The sequence below is a fragment of the Ambystoma mexicanum genome, chromosome 7p, assembly GCF_040938575.1.
Source record: "Ambystoma mexicanum isolate Mex_15411 chromosome 7p, UKY_AmexF1_1, whole genome shotgun sequence".
Taxonomy (NCBI): domain Eukaryota; kingdom Metazoa; phylum Chordata; class Amphibia; order Caudata; family Ambystomatidae; genus Ambystoma; species Ambystoma mexicanum.
The window spans coordinates 774,335,723-774,350,556 of NC_090939.1; positions in this window are offsets into that span (position 1 = coordinate 774,335,723).

The following is a 14,834-nucleotide window of genomic DNA, read 5'->3' on the forward strand; positions in this document are numbered from 1 at the left end:
AGAATCTATAATAAGATTCGGGATGTAGAAAAGTGTTCCACCCCACTAGACCTAGCATGGATCTTAGGTTAAGTAAATCCGACCCACCGGGTAGTCGGGAGAGGAGGGCCTAAATTAGTAAGGAACCTCGTTACAATCCCAGTGGCATATACATACAAAGAACAGGACAACAAACCCAACCAATCATCCATACCACGTGGAAATCCAAACCTTTTGGAAATGGAGAAAATCCCAACTCCTCCTGGGTGCCAACACAGGAAAGAGTGGACCCCTAATTGATGGGGTATTATGATGTCTTGATGGAGTGAAATTCACTTCATAGAAGAGAAGAATTCAATCTTGCTTCCACCAGCTAGATAGCTGCCGGCTGAAAAGGAGAAAGAGAAAGAAAGTGTCTAGCAAAACAAACGCAGAGAGTACATAGTCTCAAAGCACAAGAGACATCTATGAGTCATAAATCTATGTACTTGCCGACTTGCTGCCTAAACACGTGTATCCCATCCGCTGCACTGCTCTAATCCAATATGTTAGAATCAGTAAACAGCAGTAAACGGCCTCGTCATAAATTATGGAGCACGTTGGAACAGGCTCGTCTTAAAGCCAGACTTGGCTTATGTCAGTACCGATTAGCCCCTATGGGGTGATGCTCGTTGGCGAGCTGCGTCTTCAACTGGCCAGATGAGGTTAGCTGCTATTTACAGAAAGACCCGTTTCCAGGGTCAGCAGCTGCATGCCGTCGTGGATGCGCCTCAATGTGTTATCACGACAGTCAATGCAGCCGCTGGCGCTGGCACGGTATGTGTGGACCAGACGTGGTGTTCACTTCATGAACCCAAGTAAAATATTAGTGGCCACCAAGATTGGGACGAAGGATAGAGGCAGAAAGAAGGAAGAAGTGGAACAAGGGCAAACGTTTCCTTACCTTGTTCACGGTAGAAAATTGCTTTTATGCCGTGGGGCGCTCGCTCGTTCAGTTGCAAGCACCGGAATACGGGACCATGTACGAGTCTGCATGTGGTTTATTCCGACGGCCCTCGCGTGCAACCCGACTGTTTGGAAGCCGGCCTCCCAGCCGCTGTTGCTTCCTGAAATAATGGAAGCCTGAGAGTCACGTGATCTCTACTCACGGTCACGTGACGTGGGATCCAACAAGTGGTTTCTTAAAGAGATAGTCAACCTAGTATATTACTCCAGACACTCAACCGGATCCCACTGTCGCGGTCCGCATACACCTGGCTATGAGATCACCACCACCGTGTCATGATGCCTGCACCCTGAAAAAAGGGGGACAGGCATTATATTCAAGCAAGGAGCCAGATCGTGCCCCAAATGGGCGCACCCACATTAAAGAGGGGGGGCCAGGTGGACACCTATGTACCTTCAAGTAATGCAGTAGAGCCATTCTTCTTGATGATTCAGACCCTTGTGAAAACTGTCAGTCTGGTACATCCACCACTGTTCCCATTGGGAGAGTCTTGTTGCAGTATTGAGTCGATCCGTCCCTACTACACATTCCAGCACCCACCACTTAAAGTCGTCACAATTGTGTCCAAACTCCAAAAAGTGTGATACTAGTGGGGCATTACAGGTGTTAAGGTGGATTATCGATTTATGCTCTGAAATCCCGTTTTTTATAGGTCTTGCTGTTTTTCCTATATATGATTTCTTACATGGGCATATAATGACATAAATCATGTTGGTGGAGTTGCACGTAGTGTGTTGTTTAAGGGAGCATGATCTCTCATTAATGGTGACTGCGGAGCAGGCCGAAGTTGATTTGCATGCATTGCAGAACCCGCATGGAAAGTGTCCTAGTATTGGTTGAAAACCCCATTGCGAGCGCATAGTTGCTTGCTGGGGGACAGTTTTCATACGATCTGCTTGTGAGAGCCAGCCCTTGAGATTTCTGCCCTTTTTGAAAGCGAACAATGGGCGTTCTAGATCAGGATTATTAAGTTGGAGAAGATGCCAATGTTTGTTTATCATATTTTTCAACTCTTTGTGATGGGAGTTAAAGGTAGTAGCGCATACAATGCGGTGATTAGTGATATCTGGCCTATTCTGCCTGGTGAGTAGGGTATCACAGTGTTGGTATCTGGCTCTTTTATGAGCCTGTTTTAATAGATATGGGGATACCCTCTAGCCGTCAATCTCTTGGAGATAATGCCAGCTTGTATAGAATAGTCACTGGTCTTAGTGCAATTTCGTCTGGCTCTCAGAAACTGCCCATAAGGGATACTCTCCCTCAAAGCCTGAGGGTGAAAGCTATCGAATCGTAAAATGGTATTCCGATCTGTTTCTTTACGAAAGAAATCCACAAAAATGCGGTCTGTGTCAATCTTAATGGCCAGATCCAAGAACAGAAGTAAGATATTGCTGGTAGACATAGTAAACTTATATATGAGGATTCAAGGTGTTAATCCATGGGAGAAAGGCAGTATAGTCACCCTTTGTAGTATCCCAGACAATAATTATATCATCTATATACCTCTTATAGAGACGCACGGCCGAAAAAAAGGGGTTGGAATCATGTAGAATGAGAGACTTCTCAAACTGCCACATATACAAGATCGCATAATTAGGGGCGAATGCCGCCACCAGCGCTCTGCCCTTGACCTGTAAGTAGTATGCATTCTTAAAACGAAAATATTTCTTGGGAAGGGCTATCAGCAATAATTGAATCAAAAATTCACTAGGAATATGTTGAATGTCTGGTCGACTGTCTAAGAAACTTTTGATTATATATAGAGACTCAGATTGAGGTATGTAAGAGTACAAAGACTCTACATCCAGAGTCATCAATATCTCATATTCCGGATTAAATGGTAAGATTTCAAGATGTTTGATGGCATCGGTCGTGTACGATATATATGTGTCAGTGTTAGCTGCCAGAGGTTTTAGAAAATAATCAAAAAATTGACCCAATGGTTCTAATATGGAACTGCATAAAGAAACTATAGGACGTCCCGGAGGATTGAGGAGAAGATCTTTTTGTATTTTGGGCAATACGTAAAACAGCAGAACCCTAGACCCTTTAGCCATCAGGAATAAAAATTCCTTTTCACTAATAATTTCAGCCTCACGTGCCGCCATACAGATGACATTGATTTCTTTGCTGATCCCTTCAGTCGGATCTCCACTCAATTTTTGATATAATAAAGGGTTATCAAGTTGACGCATAACCTCTTGATCATATTGGTCAGTATCAAGTACAACGATACCTCCCCCCTTATCAGCCTGCTTGATTATAATGGTTGGGTCTGCTTTAAGTTTTCTGAGGCAGTCCCATTCATTTTTAGAAAAATTAAAGCTAGGCGTACGTGGGTGACTGGCGGAGCGTTTATATAATAGATTAAAATCTATGAGTACTGCCTTCTAAAAAATGGCCATCTCTTCAGAGACCATATTGAGGCTAGGCGTAAAGGTAGATTTGCATCTAAATGGAGTATTAGACTCCTCGTCAATTTGTTCTCGTTCATTCGTCCCAAAATAGTCTCTAAGTCTGATTTTGCGGAACAGGCTGCGTAATTCAATTTCCGTCTCCATTTTGGAGGGGTTTTGCATAGGTACAAACGAGAAACCTCGCTCAAGCATGGAGATTTAGAGAGGACTTAAGATTTTTTTCAAAATGTTGTAGACGGCTGATTGTGGCATCACCTCTGGTAGGACCGTCTCCTGGTTTGAAACAGGTTGTCTAAGGGTGGTGGTCCTAATTCGGGAGGAAGATAAGGGAGGTTGGGAACCGGGAAAGGGGGATTCTGACCGTAGTGCACAAAAGACGGAGGAGAACCATATTGTGGATATTGCAGTAGGGTCTACCTCCTCTACCACGGTTCTGCCCTCTGTTCCGTCGGCTTCCCCTATTACGTGACCCTCTGTTGGGCTATGACGTACTGCCATCCGAAGATGTATCTGAGAAAGTGACCTTCTTTGTATATGGTGTCAAACCCCCGTGGGGGTATTAGGATTCTGCCAGTGACCCGGACCTTTGTAGTCAGCATTCAAGTAAGGGAAAGTGCCTTCCTTTGTAAAGGCCAAAATGTCTTTCCTAAGTTTATCCATTTTTTTATTGGTTGCTAATTTGATAAACTCATTTGTTTGCTTTTCAATAAGGTCCAATTTTTCTTTTAAATTGGCAATAGAAGAATCTAGTTTGAAAGCAGTCTCCGCTTTTTGAATCTCGTCACCAATAATAGTGCTCTTTTTCAGCGCTGTATTCATTGTTAAGAGCATTAAATCACGGCTGCATTTGATAGCCACGCCGGAGAAAGCCTGTTTATATTCCGCGTCGTCAATAAATAAACAGGGTTCTAGGCACACTACTAGTCCCTGTGGAATTATATTTTTTTTTTAGGTACTCAGTAAGCAGATGGCTATGCATTTCAGTGCAAAATTTTGTTCTTCCTCAGTTTAAGAAGGGTATCACTAGTGATGTTGGAACTATCCTCAGTTTCCTGGATTACATCTAAATTGTCAAAAAAGGAAGGTGCCTCAATCGCCGCAGCTAGTTGTTCCTCCGTGAAAAAAAACGAGTCTGCTGCCGCCATCGTGGTGAATACTCAGAATGAGTTGTGGAAGGCCGGTGGGTGTCCCATCCTATAGTAACATGCCACAATATCAAAATGGGCAGAAATCTCAAGGGCTGGCTCTCACAAGCAGATCATATGCAGCCCAGTCTCTGTTTTGGACATGGAGGGGGGGTGAGGGATGGGTGCTGCTGTCATGTACATGTATGGTGCACATGTGTGTGTGTCGGAGAAGTGTGTGTGTGTGACTTTGAAACACCATGGTGGCAGGTCACACGAGTTGGTGGCAGATCACTCTCTTCGGCAGGGGCCTCTCTCTGGAACAGCCTTCCTGCCTCCCTGAAACTCGAGGAGAACCACCTCCAGTTCCGGAAACACCTCAAAACCTTCCTCTTTGCTTCTGCTTTCTCTCCTCCCCTGCCTTGCTGAACTCCTGACTGAAATTGCACTGTTTACCTGGCCACCCCTCTGATCTCTGGGCCAGGCCATGTCAACTGCCCACCTGCACTGCCTCTCTGGCAACCCCTGCACTTGGGGACTGTTTCTGTATCCCTTCAGTCCCCTTTCCAGCACTTGTCCGCACTTCCTGCACTTTCCTGTTTTATTTGATGTGTTTTATTTATCTTATTTGTTCCACTTCCCATGTACTGCACTTTCCCCTCTTCCCCCCCTTGCACTCTTCTTGTCCCCCATTCCCATGCACTTGCACGATCTGAATGACACCTGGCCTAGTAAGATCGTTATCTGCCCCCCCATTGTTCCCCCTTGCCTCGTCGCACCTTGAAACACTTGTGTATAGGCGTGTTATTAATGCCATATCATATCATATCATGACACATGTCCGTGATGATGTGTAGATTTACTCATGCAGTGCGGTCACTCTTGTATCCACTGTGTCCATCCACTGTGTCTGTGGTGTACAAGCCATGATGCATGACCCTCCGGTGATGTGTGTGCATGGGACCAGTGTGAGCTATGATGCATGTGAGTTTGAAGTCAACATTTTGGTGAACAGAGGCCCTTGTACATGGATGCTGATGTTGATTGTGGGCGCCAGGACTGTTTCTGCATGTGTGTTGCGTGCATTCACCCATCTGTTGTGGAGGGACAGGATGGAAGTGACATTTGACAGTGCCACTCATGTGTTATTGCTTCCTGTCTAGGGGAATATTGTACTGTACCCTGATGCGTGTGTTCTATGTCTCCCTCTACACAGCGTCAAGTGAAGAAGACGGCGGAGACGGCGCTGTGGAGCCAAGCGGCGGGGATGCCTCCACCGGGCGGCGACGCAAGGCCCGGCCACCCTCCCAGGAATTGCCAACATCTGGGAGCGAGGGGGCTGGTGCTGCATCTGCCCCTACGGCTGTAGCGGAAGGGCCGGGTGAGCCCCCACGGGGGCTTGCAATGGCAGAAGACGGTGTGGAGACATCCAGGTTGGTGGTCTCCACAGAGGAGGAGGAGCCCGCTACTGAGCCGCACATGGGGCCTGGTGGGGGTAGTACCACTGGTGTAAGTGGTGCAGTCCAGGGTCAGGAGGCAGCACAGGTCACCGCGGAGGGGCCTGTGCATGTCGCTGTCCTTGACCCTCTGACTGCACCACCATGCACCAGCAGGGATGCCCCATCCCAGGCCCGTCCGCAGGTAGGGGGGAGTGCCACGTCATCTGCCTCTCCACTACCTGCGGACAAGGGGTCCCACGACCGTATGGGCTCCGTCTTGGATGGTGTTGCGTTGCGCACGCGTGACATAACTGATGAAGTGCGTGCTTCCTGAGTGGAGCACGCACGCCATCATGAACAGCAGCGTTGCGACTTGGCACTGTTGGGAGGGGCCCTGGTCGATGGGTTCCTTCATGTGTCGCGAACTCTGGCGAACCTTTCCTCCTCTGTGGAGACTATGCGCCAGTCGTTCTCCCTGCCGTCTTCCGGCCCAGATTCCACCAGGGCCCCCCGTGGACCTGGCCTGACCAACACAGCCAGCTTGGTGGAGATCCCATCCCTGCCACAGTCGGGAGTCAGCGGTCCAGCAGGGGTGGACACCCCAGCAACTGGAGTCCAGCAGATGGAGGATATGCAGGTATCGGACAGGGCACATGGACAGCAGCAACAGCAGCAGGCTCTAGGTGGGAGCAATGATGGCTCGGGGCCATCGACATCAGAGGGGCAGGCATCGGCCAGAGGGCAGGAGAACCCTGGAATGGGTGTGTCTTCCGTGTGGCTGCGGTTGGGCCAGCGCATAGATGCGGAGCGGCGGTGGGCGGAAGAGGCGCGGCTCACCATGGTCAGGGCGGAGTTCTCCATGCATCGGGCGTTGAGGCGGGCAGAGTGCCTCGACGCAACTCGCAGGGAGTTGCAACAGGCCATGAGTGCATCCCTGCAAGACCTCGGGGCCAGGGCAGAGGCCCGCCTCTGGGACATCGACATGGAGTTCGATGATGCTTTGGCCCGGGACATCACAGAGAGAGCCGCAGGACTTGCCCACCGCCATTGTATATAGTTAGATAGTGTTAGGTTTCCTTTGTTCTTCTTTTAATTTGGAGTTAATGGACATTGTGTAATGCTCACCTGATTCCCACGGAGGCGCTGGTCTAGGTAGGAAGGAGTCTGTAACTCGAAAAGTGATGTGCAGGACTCGATTGGCTTCTGGGGCTGAGCCTCTTCGCACTGTGTGTCGAACTCGAAGGGTGAGATTTCTGCAGATGAAAGAATATATGGGGTTAAAGATCTGGGCAATTGAGTGTTCTTCTCTCTCTCTCTCTCTCTCTCTCGTCTAAGCTTCTCCGTAGAGCCCCCAGGTCAACGTGCTCACCTTAGATAGGTGAATGCTGGGCTCTCCATCTGCGTCTGGTGCAGGGTGCCGTTGCCAGTACCTTCACTGGGTGAAACGTAGGCCTCTTAACATCAGAGGAACGCAACCGCCGTTAACAGCACGAGCGGTGAGTTTCCAGACACCTTTTAGTCCATATAGTCTTTAAGTGCGTGGACACGTAAGTATTGAACAGGAACATTTCTTCTATTTGTTTTGCAGGGCTCTAGCGTTAGAAGATGGAATGAAGAGAGCCAAAGCTGGAGCCAGAGCCTTGGAAAGAAGCGCTTGGAAATGCGTGAGTAAATGCAAGCGCTTTAAGTGTCTCTTTCCTTCACAGCTGTGAGTTCGTGCTGAAGAGGTGCTGGAAAACGGCGGAGTAGTTGCAGGCGCTCTATTGTGGAGAGCGCGATGGGCGTAAGTAAATACCTGTCTAATGTCTCTTCTTTTATCTTTCAGATGCTGGGTTGCAGTGTTGAAAACATCCGGAATTCGCGGATTGCCGGTAAGTAATAACTATGCTTTTGTCTCCACAGGCGGAGGTGCAGCGTGAAGAACTGGTCGCTGCCGATGGACCAGGTAAGGAATGAGTTGCATGTGAAGTCGTCGTGCTAACCTGTTGTTTCTTGTCTTTTACAGGCGCTGCTGAAGACTGGATACTGGAATGGTAAGTATTGTTCTTGCAGGTACAGGATCGGAAGAAGAAAAGCTGGAACAGACTCGGTGAGCGTTCTGCTGCAGATGCAGAATAACGCGAAGCACGCTTCATCAATCGGGTGTGGTTTAAATAGCCTAGGAGTGATGAGGGGTCTTCCTCCACGGCCCCGCCTAGGTAAGAAAAGAGTTCCTGTTCCAGAAGAGTTCCAGTGTTGTATCCAGGGCGTGGAGCTTGCCCCACCCAGGTAAGAAAATAGTTCCGGCTAACAGAGGATTCCTATGTAGCTGGTAAGTAAGCAGCATGGTCTGATGCAGGTAAGTCCACCCAAGCATCTTCACACATATTATGAGCCTGGCGCTTCCAGTGCCGGGACCGATGGCTTTGATGAGCCTGGTGCCACCGGCGCCAGGACAAGGTCCAAAAGGTCCCAGTAGGGACCGGCCGGTGCCTAGGCTTAGGATTAGGGGCCTGCTTCCAAGGACATTGGGCTGGTCCTGGCTCCTTGAAAGCAGTGATCATGACAGTACCCCCCCTCAAGGCCCCTCCTAAGCGTGTCTTCTCTGGGGGTTTTGGTTTGTCGGGGTGATTCAGATGGAATTTCTTGACCAGACGAGGTGCGTGGACATATTCTGAGGGTTCCCAAGATCTTTCCTGGGGGCCGTATCCTTTCCAATCAATCAGGTAATATAATTTAGATTTGGCGATTTTGGAATCTAGGATGTTCTTTACTTCGAATTCAAGTTCTCCTTCTACCAAAACAGGTTCTGGGAGTTTAGTCAATCGGGTCTCTGGTTGTACTGGTTTTAATAAGGAGACATGAAAGACTGGATGTATTTTCATATGCGCAGGTAATTCCAATTTGACAGCCACCGGATTAACTATGGCAGAGATGAGATAGGGTCCAAGGTATCTTGGGATGAAGGTGCGGGGTCCTTTTAGAGGCAGGTGCTTAGTGGATAACCAGACCTGGTCTCCTACTGCGTAGTGAGGGGCCTCTTTACGGTGTCGATCTGCTCCTTTTTTGAATTGAGCTTTAGCTCTTTGCAGATGGGCAGTGGCTTCCTTAAAAGCACGAGTGATCTCCGAGTGCAAGTAATCCACAGAGGTGTTTCGAATTCTTGGGGAGGATCCAGGTTAGAGGTTCTAGGATGGTGTCCGTATAATAGGAAGAAGGGAGTCTTCCCGGTTCCAGAATGAGTCGAATTGTTGTAAGCGTATTCCGCGATCCAAAGAATATCCTTCCAAGGGTTTTCAGTTTGTTGGAGCATGCAACGTAGATATTGCTCTAAAGTCTGATTTGTCCTCTCGGTTTGTCCGTCAGTTTGGGGATGGTGACTGGTTGAAAGTCTTACATCAATTTGGGCTAGACGACAGCAACTTCGCCAAAAGTGGGAGATGAATTGACTTCCCCTATCGGAGACCAAAACCGAGGGAAAACCGTGTAACCGAACGATGTTTTCTAAGAATTCTCGGGCCAATACTGAAGCTGAAGGTAGGCCCTTCAGGGGAATGAAGTGAGCCATCTTGGAGAATAGATCCACGACTACTAAAATGGTATTATACCCTGAGCATGGAGGTAAGTCCGTGATGAAATCCATGGACAGGGTATGCCATGGACAGGGAGGGATGTCTAATGGGTGTAATAGGCCGGCTGGTTTCTCCTTCTGACTTTTATTCTGGGCACACACACCGCAGGAAATTACAAAGTCTCTAATATCCTTCTTCCATGATGGCCACCAGAAATGTCTTTTGATCTTTTCCATGGTTTTGGTAATGCCAGGGTGACCCTCCATTAGAGAGTCGTGATAACAGGAGATTACTTGTTTTTGTATTTTCTCACAGGGCAAGTACAATCGTCCTCGGAAATATGGTAGGTCTTGATCCACTGAGAATTCTTTTCCCTTTAATTGCCAGTCCGGCCGGATTTAGGAGTGATTTGACTGTAGTCTTGATGTCTTCAAAGGATTGAGCGCTGACCAAACCCAAAATCCTTTGTTCTGGGATTATGGGTATTGGTTCTGGATTGGTCAAATGTTCATCTACTCCCATCCGGGAGAGAGCATCTGCCTTTCCGTTTTTACTGCCTGGTCGATAAGTAATTATAAAGTCAAACTCAGCCAGAAACAGAGCCCAGCGAAGCTGTCTGGAAGACTGAGCTTTGGCTGTCTTCAGATATTGTAAATTGCGGTGATCAGTCATTACGGTGACTGTGTGTCTGGCTCCCAAAAGATAATGCCGCCAGGCTTTAAAGGCCGATCTGATGGCTAAAAGTTCCTTGTCTGTAATTGAATAGTTGATCTCGGGAGCCAAGAATTTGCGGGACCAAAAGGCTACAGGATGTAATTGGTGTGTGACCGGATCTCTTTGTGATAAAACTGCCCCCATAGCAAGACTAGAAGCATCCGTTTCCACGATGTAGGGGAGTTCTGGGCGAGGATGTTTTAGAACAGGTGCAGAAATGAATTTAGCTTTTAAGTCCTGAAAAGCTTGTTCTGCTTCAGTAGACCACTCAAAACGTTTGTTCTTCTTTAACAGAGCGGTGATGGGCTGGACTATCCGAGAGAATTCAGGAATGAATCTGCGGTAAAAGTTAGCGAAGCCTAACATGCTTTGAACTCCTTTTACAGAGGTTGGTGATGGCCACTTAATGATTGCATCGACTTTCTTTGAATCCATATGGACTCAGTCAGGTGACAATATGAATCCCAGGAACTCAACTTCAGTTACGTTGAAAACGCATTTTTCAAGCTTAGCAAAAAGGTTATGTTGACGCAATCTCTCGAGAACCTCTTTGACGTGTCTCTGGTGTTCCTCTTCAGATGATGAATAGACGAGGATGTCATCAATGTAGACAACAACACACACATCTATGAGTTCTCTAAGGACATTGTTCATAAAATACTGGAAAGCGGCAGGAGCGTTACAAAGTCCAAAGGGCATCACTTGATATTCGAACAGCCCATACTTGGTGCGGAATGCCGTCTTCCATTCATCGCCCTCTTTTATTCGTACCAAGTGGTAGGCTCCTCTGAGATCCAACTTTGTATAAATACATGCGTCTTTGACTTGGTCCAGGAGTTCGGGGATCAAAGGTAACGGGTATCTGTTTTTAACGGTGATTTGATTCAGGGTGCAGTAATCTATGCAAGTCCTAAGGTCTCCTTCCTTTTTCGGAACGAAGAACAAAGCCGAGGAATCTGGAGATTTTGAAGGACGGATAAACCCGTTAGCTAGGTATTGGTCCAGATATTGTCTGAGGTGAAGATTCTCTGGCTCGGTGAGGGCATAAATCCTACTGCAAGGAGGAGTTGTTCCAGTTATCAGGTCTATTTGACAGTCGTAGGACCTATGAGGAGGCAGGGTGTTAGCTTGGTCCTTCCGAAAGACGTCTTGGAATTCCTGGTATTTGGGAGGTAATTTGGGAACCTCGGAAGAGATCGCTGCCAGTGAAACATCAGGCCGAGGATAACAAGTGGTAAAACATTCTGGAAACTGAACCGTCTTTGCTCGCCAATCGATCTGAGGATTGTGCTTCTCTAACCAAGGAATTCCCAGAATGATTTGGAACTGAGGGGCCTTGATCACATCGAACACGATTTTCTCCCGGTGTCCATCTTGGCTCACTAACGTCACTTCTTGGGTGGCATGCGTTACTGGTCCGGAGGCTATCTCCGTGCCATCCACTGTAGTAATGACGTCTTTTACTGCCTTAGGGACAAGAGGTAGATTCATCCTTGATACCATTTCACGGTCCACATAATTACCGATTGCTCCGCTGTCGATGTAAGCTTCAATTGCATGCAAACGATCCGGACGTTCTGGGCTAATGAGGACCATAGGCACCACGAAATGCGAGGTCACAGGACAGATTTTAACGCTCGGCAAGAGGACCTCTACACTTGTCGGGCTAGGTCGTTTCCCTGCTCAGAATTTTGGGTACAGGTATCTGCGGCTCCTACATCCTCCTTAGCTGGTTTCACTGGGCCGTCTCGAAGAAAGTGCCCCGAGTTTCCGCAATAGAGGCATAATTGCAGCTGTCTTCTTCTTTCCCGCTCCTTTTGAGTTAAAGGTCCTTTCATGCCCCCTAGTTGCATGGGTTCAACGGTGTCGGCTCCCCTAGTAGAGGTCTGTGGTTTAGAAAATACTCGGGTATCAAATTTGGAACGATCCGCCTTCCTGTTCTGTAATCGGTGGTCTAATTGGACAACTAAGTCAATATAGTCTGAGCATTCTTGTGGAGGATTCACAATTTGAGCTAACACATCCTTGAGCTCTCCACGCAGGCCTCTGTAGAAAAGCGTTATTCTTTTATCCTCCGGCCATTGAGTTTCCACTATAAGTCTATTGAATGAGGCAATATAAGTCAAGAGGTCTTGATTACCCTGTCATAACGAAAGGAGTTCATTGTCCAAGGCCTGTCTCTGGGCATGTCTTGCGAACAGTTTCTCCATGCTGGACTGGAAGGCCTGAAAATCGTGAAGGACCGGATCATCCTGAGTGACCAAAGGGATCGACCAATCTGCGGCACTGCCACTGAGATAAGAAAGCACGAAAGCCACCTTGGTCTGGTCTGTTGGAAAGGCAGCTGGGCGACATAAGAAGTGTAGGCGGCACTGGTTGATAAACACTGCAAATTTCTTTGGGTCACCAGAAAAGCGTTCGGGTGGAGCCAAAGGCACATTACCGGGTAGGTTGATTTGCACTGGATTTGAGGATGCTGAAGGGTAACTTACTCCTGGAGCGGGCAAAGGAGTCTGTCCTGCCTGCGTTTGTAGTAATTGCCTAGCGAGGTCCTCCGTTCGCTCCTTGCATATTATCAGCTCTCTTCTCAAAGAGTTTGTTTCCTGACGAGCTGCATGTACCTCTGCTCTTAGTTCCCCAAGCAATTGGGCCAGTTGGTCTGTGTCCGAGGTTTCCATTGCGCCTGGGTAGGAGTTTTGTGGTGGGCTTCGCGTTCTGTAACGCTCACCTGATTCCCACGGAGGCGCTGGTCTAGGCAGGAAGGAGTCTGTAACTCGAAAAGTGATATGCAGGACTCGATTGGCTTCTGGGGCTGAGCCTCTTCGCACTGTGTGTCGAACTCGAAGGGTGAGATTTCTGAAGATGAAAGAATATATGGGGTTAAAGATCTGGGCAATTGAGTGTCCTTCTCTCTCTCTCTCTCTCTCTCTCTCTCTCTCTCTCTTTCTCGTCTAAGCTTCTCCGTAGAGCCCCCAGGTCAACGTGCTCACCTTAGATAGGTGAATGCTGGGCTCTCCATCTGCGTCTGGTGCATGGTGCCCTTGCCAGTTCCTTCACTGGGTGAAACGTAGGCCTCTTAACATCAGAGGAACGCAACCGCCGTTAACAGCACGAGCGGTGAGTTTCCGGAGACACCTTTTAGTCCATATAGTCTTTAAGTGCGTGGACACGTAAGTATTGAACAGGGCTCGGAATAATGCTTTCTTCTATTTGTTTTGCAGGGCTCTAGCGTTAGAAGATGGAATGAAGAGAGCCAAAGCTGGAGCCAGAGCCTTGGAAAGAAGCGCTTGAAAATGCGTGAGTAAATGCAAGCGCTTTAAGTGTCTCTTTCCTTCACAGCTGTGAGTTTGTGCTGAAGAGGTGCTGGAAAACGCCGGAGTAGTTGCAGGCGCTCTATTGTGGAGAGCGCGATGGGCGTAAGTAAATACCTGTCTAATGTCTCTTCTTTTGTCTTTCAGATGCTGGGTTGCAGTGTTGAAAACATCCGGAATTCGCGGATTGCCGGTAAGTAATAACTATGCTTTTGTCTCCACAGGCGGAGGTGCAGCGTGAAGAACTGGTCGCTGCCGATGGACCAGGTAAGGAATGAGTTGCATGTGAAGTCGTCGTGCTAACCTGTTGTTTCTTGTCTTTTACAGGCGCTGCTGAAGACTGGATACTGGAATGGTAAGTATTGTTCTTGCAGGTACAGGATCGGAAGAAGAAAAGCTGGAACAGACTCGGTGAGCGTTCTGCTGCAGATGCAGAATAACGCGAAGCACGCTTCATCAATCGGGTGTGGTATAAATAGCCTAGGAGTGATGAGGCGTCTTCCTCCACGGCCCCGCCTAGGTAAGAAAAGAGTTCCTGTTCCAGAAGAGTTCCAGTGTTGTATCCAGGGCGTGGAGCTTGCCCCACCCAGGTAAGAAAATAGTTCCGGCTTACAGAGGATTCCTATGTAGCTGGTAAGTAAGCAGCATGGTCTGCTGCAGGTTAGTCCACCCAAGCATCTTCACACATATTATGAGCCCGGCGCTTCCAGTGCCGGGACCGATGGCTTTGATGAGCCTGGTGCCACCGGCGCCAGGACAAGGTCCAAAAGGTCCCAGTAGGGACCGGCTGGTGCCTAGGCTTAGGATTAGGGGCCTGCTTCCAAGGACGTTGGGCTGGTCCTGGCTCCTTGAAAGCAGTGAACATGACACATTGCTCCACTTCGTGTGTACATAGTTTTTTCTTCCTAGGACTTTTTTGTAGGTTTCCTTTTGTTTGTGGATCATTAACCATTTGGATTTACATTGTATATAGTTGCAGACTTGTACATACTTTCTTTTTCTATATTCCCATTGATCAATGTTTTTTTTTTTTTTAATTTGGATTATGTTTTTATTATGGACATTGGCAATGGACCACTTTTTTATTCTATGTGATTTTTCTTTTTTTTTTAACTTCATTGGATTTACAATAATTTTTGTTCTACTTCGGTCATTGGGCATTGATTTTCAGTTCACTATTCATCAAAGTCAGTTCTTTATGTTTTTTATGTTTTAATACATTTTTTTTACTTCAGAATTGGTGTTGTGTTCTGTAATTGGTTTTGTGCAAGTCTCATTGAACATTTCCTCAGT